Source organism: Brassica oleracea, chromosome C4, assembly GCF_000695525.1.
Source record: "Brassica oleracea var. oleracea cultivar TO1000 chromosome C4, BOL, whole genome shotgun sequence".
NCBI classification, from domain to species: domain Eukaryota; kingdom Viridiplantae; phylum Streptophyta; class Magnoliopsida; order Brassicales; family Brassicaceae; genus Brassica; species Brassica oleracea.
The window spans coordinates 29008340-29013885 of record NC_027751.1 but is presented as its reverse complement, the minus strand read 5'-3'; the positions used below and the strand labels follow the sequence as shown (position 1 = coordinate 29013885).

General features: G+C 37.3%; 1 long non-coding RNA gene and 1 pseudogene across 2 annotated transcripts; one reads left to right on the top strand and one right to left on the bottom strand.

Moving 5' to 3' along the window:
* The first annotated feature begins 1605 nt into the window (after positions 1–1605).
* Positions 1606–3411, top strand: LOC106341156. Of its 2 annotated transcripts, none has more exons than XR_001269570.1 (4): positions 1606–1696; positions 1777–1912; positions 2376–2414; positions 3217–3411. It is a non-coding gene; the product is annotated as an uncharacterized LOC106341156 (long non-coding RNA). The 2 variants fall into 2 exon arrangements; XR_001269571.1 differs by lacking the exon at positions 3217–3411 and adding an exon at positions 2085–2171 and having other exon boundaries at positions 2376–2636.
* A 128-nt stretch (positions 3412–3539) lies between these two features.
* Positions 3540–4441, bottom strand: LOC106338587 (annotated as a pseudogene).
* Positions 4442–5546: the final 1105 nt, after the last annotated feature.

Genomic DNA, 5546 nt, shown 5'->3' with positions numbered 1-5546 from the left:
TGACACAAAGATGGAAGCGTGTAACGCAACTCAAATTCCAATGGAGGCGAATTTGAAGATCTCAAAAGCTGAAGATGAGCAAGAGATAGATGCTACCGAGTTCAGAAGAATCATAGGATGTTTGAGGTATCTGCTTCACACAAGACCCGACCTGTGTTACGCAGTAGGTGTTCTTAGCAGATACATGCACAATCCAAGAGACTCTCATGGACAAGCCATCAAACACATATTGCGATATGTGAAAGGAACAACAAACTACGGTCTGTTCTTCAAGAGAGATGGGTCAAGGAGTGTCGTTGGTTATAGTGACAGCAGTCACAACATTGATCTCGATGACGGGAGGAGCACGTCAGGACATGCATTCTACTACGGTTCATCACTGATTACTTGGACGTCGCAGAAGCAGCAGACGGTTGCATTGTCATCATGCGAAGCAGAATTCATGGCAGCAACAGAAGCAGCGAAGCAAGCTATATGGATCAAGGAATTGTTGAGTGAGATACTAAGCAAAGAAGGCGAGAGAGTCAAGCTTAGGATCGACAACAAATCAGCCATTGCTCTAACCAAGAATCCAGTTTTCCATGGAAGGAGTAAGCATGTACTCAAGAAGTATCACTTCATTCGTGAGTGTGTGGAGAACGGGCAGATCGAAGTGGAGCATGTGCCGGGTGTTGAGCAGAAGGCTGACATCCTTACCAAGCCATTAGCAAGGATTATGCTCAAGCAAATGAGGAGCTTAATCGGAGTTCAAGAAATTGATCTCCCTAATTCAAGTTGGAATTAAGGGGGTGAATGTTGGATAATTCCAAGCTTGTGGAAACTTAACATATTATTAGATGTTTAATATGTTAAGATAAAAACAATAAGGAAACCTAGAAATAGGAAAAGGAAGTTTCTATTTAGGTTAGGTTTGTGTTTTTTATATCTCACATGTTAAAGGGAATTGTCTTTCATATAAATATAGGTCTAATGGAGATGTGTTACATATGATCTGAGAGAAACATATTGAGATCTTTAGTTTTGAGTAGTTTCTAAAGCTAATAAGAAAAGTTGTTCTTATAACTCTTTGTGTTTCTAACTCTTTGTGTTTCTAAGAGATTTGATTATTCATGTGGTGTGTATGTGGTTACGTGGGACTTTAGTGATCCGGTAATTTTTGAGGCGTCAAATTTTATTTTCTTGTGTTTATTTTGTTAAATAGTATGTATGAGATTTTATAAGGTCAACTAGAATAATATTTCTTTCCTTGTTACTAGTATCGACAAAATAAAATAAATAAGGAAATTATAAGCTACCTTAAACGATTTATTATATATTTTAAAAAAGTTTGAGAATGTTTTTCCCCTTCATTCCAAATCCGACGTGCAACAATTAGAGAAGGAAAAAAAATCTACAATTTTTTTCCAGGTCATCGAATGAGCGAATGACACTTGGATAACAAACTAGAAATTAAATAGTCTCTTCACCATTCATCGCCGGGAAAAGAGAGTTTGACCTGGCATGCTAAGTAAAACATTGGCCTCATGCCTCCAACTTTTTTGGGAAAAAATTAAGTACAAATAGGCTCCATTTACTGCTGTCGGTTTAAGGTCTGTGTGTCGATCATGTAATATTCATGTTTACCTATAGAGTTTTTATCCATGATACGTCTTTGTTACCTGCAGCTACCGAAGGTTCTCTGTAGGAATTGATTATGGTAATGCATTTTTTCCAGACCAAATCATTTCCTATTTAGTTCATATCGTCGACTTATGTGACTTTGTTTAATGTCAGCAGTCCCCGTCGACATCTCATTTGGAGGTATGTCAGTTAGTTGTAAGCGACCATACACAAACATAATCTCAGCTATGCCTTCGGATAGTCCTGTAGCTGGAAGAGCTAGCTTCAAAAGCACTTGATTTAGATAAGGAAGGTGGCTATTACATTTTTTTTCAACAATGTCATTTTAGCATGGTACTTGATTGGTTGATGTGGTTATTTTTTTCCTAGATAGAGCTCTTGCAGTGTAGTTCCTGTAACTTTCTATAAGTCAATAAGAAACAGAAGCTGAACAAAACTGTTGATGCTGCTTTTTTATTTTCTAGTAGTCTTTGCTCTCCACCTTGAGAAATGCTCTGAGGATCTCCTACAGAACACCTCCAGAACATTATTGCTTCTGGAATCAGAGCCAGGTGTTTGTGTTTCCTACTTGTCATATATTTAACGTGTTGGTAGTTGGTACTGTTTCCTAGCTAAAGATTTACGTGATGAGCCCTCAGATAGATAGAGCTGATTAGGAATAATTGATCTTTCAATTTAATATCCGCTTTAGAGATTGGTTTCCGCCCTTTCGATAAACTCTGATTTTGTCTTCTCTTTAATTCCTTCTCTAACAGCAAAAGGTAAAGGGAGCGAGAAGAATGCACAGCCAACATGTAAGACCTTTGATTGATATATGATGAGACTGCAAAACAAACTCAACTCTCTAACGTTACCAATCTAATTAATTAGTTTACCTGCTTTATTATTTAATCTTTATTTATTTAAGTTCAGCAAATAACAAAGAGAATGACTTGGTCTCCTGACTTATAGGAGAACAAACTCAACTCTCTCATGTTGAGTTTTCCTCAATTTCATGTACCCATTTGCTTCATGTTTTGTAGGAACTAGTGTTCCATCTTTTCTATTTAAATCAATGAAAACAGCAAAAGAGGTAGTTTTGACTTCCCAAAGAAAAGTGTGTTATTAGTTTATTCTTGACAAATTCTCTTTGATTTGACGAAGGACCTTATGTATTAGCAAATCACATGTTTCTAGATCAACAACAGTAGGGACTATTGATGAGTGCAGGGGTTCAGAGATGTCTGAGAGCTAGCGACGCAGCGGATGTGTTGTTGTGCGGAGGGTGTTGTGCAGGAGTACAAAGACGTTTGTACTAGCGACACAGCGGGTGGTGTGTGCGGGGTACAGAGATAGACAGTACTAGCGACGCAGTTATGTATTAATGTGTGGTGCAAATAGTAGCTATGTACTACAAGCGCATGGGTTGTAGCTGGGTAGTGCACTAGACATTTAGCGTTTGCTCTGTGTGGTGTAATAGACACCGTGTTTGTTGCATGCTAGAGCTAGACCTACATAGTCGTAGTGCTATGTACTGAGTCAGTGGTTTGCGGTTTAACATCTCATACCTCAATGAGTGACTCTCATGTTACTCACCCCTCATTTTTTCTCTTTCAGGTTAGACTGACGAGCAAGAGTGATTGTATCGGACTGGTGATATTGGATGTTATTGGCCTTTTGGGTCTTGGGGCTTTTACGCGTTTATGTTTCGTTCCTATATCAGACTTTCAATTTTATGTTATTATTTTTATTTCAGATGTTTATTTTATATACTTGATTTACGGCGTGAATGTTTACTTTTAAGTATTTATAAATAGAGATTTCAGGAGATTATTATTCTATTTCATATTATTCCTATTTCAAAAATACGAGTGTCACAGTTGTTACCGAATGAATACAAATCACTGAACAATAATCGAAAACTGTAATAATAAACCAAACTACTTGGAGTTGGAGCTTTTCCCGCCACAAGACAGAAACTCAAAGATCTTATCATTAACCAACGTACGTCCAAACTGCACAAACCCATGACACCTTTCCGTCTCTCTATCCAGGTCAGAGAGTGTTGACTTCAACCTCTTTTCTTCCTTCTTTGTCCTTCCCATAGCTACAGCCACTGACGACCATTTTTCAATGACGGATCTAGAAATTATTTAAGGTAAGAGCAGATTTATCAAATAAGTAACAAAGAAAAAGTAGACTAGGGTAAAAAAATATCTTTTAACATGGAGGCAATAGTAATTAATCTAAAGAAATAATATTAATTTTTTATTGGGGGCAGCTGCTCCCATGCTATCCTACGTTCCTCTGTGCCACGACAAAGTCTGTTATTACTCTAACTGACCTCTTTACCGCCTCCAACCTACTCACCAGTCTACTGATCTTCTCCACTTCCTTGAGAGCCACCATCGTCGCTCTCTCCATTGACGACACCACCGTCTTCTTTTGTTTTCTTTTGTTTCAGAGTCGCCGTCGACTTCTTCCATTTCGAAGCCACGAACGTCGTCACCACCTCAACTGGCAGATATCCGAATATTACCGCGGCGATTTTGCTCACCGTCACTAGAGCAATCACCAGAGAGATTATCGCCGCCGTGACCACCGTTCTACGTCCATGTACGCATCGCAACTTCTTGTTGATCTCCTTTATCATCGACATTAGTTTCAAGATCATCTTGGCTAAATCTTGATGACAGATCTGAAGTTTCCCGAGAAAATATCCCACACCGACGTCGTAAGTAGACATGTCCAAGATATTGATGGAAGGCAATTGAGGTCTATTAGAGTAACAGTGGACTTTGCCGTTAAGAAACAGCAGTGGCAGAAGAACGTAGGGTAGCATGGGGGCAGCTGCCCCCAATAAAAAATAATATTATTTCTTTAGATTAATAATTATTGCCTCTATATTAAAAGATAATTTTTTTCCACTAGTCTACTTTTCTTTTGTTACTTATTTGATAAATCTGCCCTTACCTTAAATAATTTCTAGATCCACCACTGCAGTCGTCAGTGGCTGTAGCTATGGGAAGGACGAAGAAGGAAAAAAGGAGGTTGAAGTCAACACTCTTTGACGTGGATAGGGAGACGGAAAGGTGTCATGGGTTTGTGCAGTTTGGTTGCACGTTGGTTAAGAATAAGATCTTTGAGTTTTTGTCTTGTGGCGGGAAAAGCTCCAACTCCAAGTAGTTTGGTTTATTATTACAGTTTTCGATTATTGTTCAGTGATTTGTATTCATTCGGTAACAACTGTGACACTCGTATTTTCGAAATAGAAATAATATGGAATAAAATAATAATCTTCTGAAATCTCCATTTATAAATACTTATTAGTAAACATCCACCCTGTAAATCTAGCATTTATGGCAGGACCGAGGCATTCATTCATATAGTCATGTTTGTTGTTTCGGTGATGAATCTCATTTTGACAAAAAGAACAGAGAAACACGAAAAATAGATAGTCTTATGTACATGCGTTATATACAAAACCATAGTCGGTATTTTGTTTGGTTTCACCAATCATGTACCAAAATCAAATGGGTGGACTAATTTTCGTGACAACTTTATGGAAGATGAGTTCTCTATAGGAATCCATAGTGAAATCATAAGAAATCGAATAAATTCACTAAAAATTGGTTATTATATCCTTTTTTTATTATTTGAGGAGCATTATTAACATATAACCTTATCCCCATGTGTGATTAACCAAAATGTCATTACTTATGTGTCATCATGAGAATCATTCTCACAACCTTTATTAAATAATCCTTCTTTGCCTAAACTAATTACATGTAATGCCATTATTTATTATTTGGATCCTTTCATACAATATACAATATGATTCTTTATTGCATTACTAAAAACCAATTGATAGTTGTAAATAATATATGAATTGTGATTACATTACTAAAATTATGGTGTACACTGACGGTTATTAACAATAGGTTGTC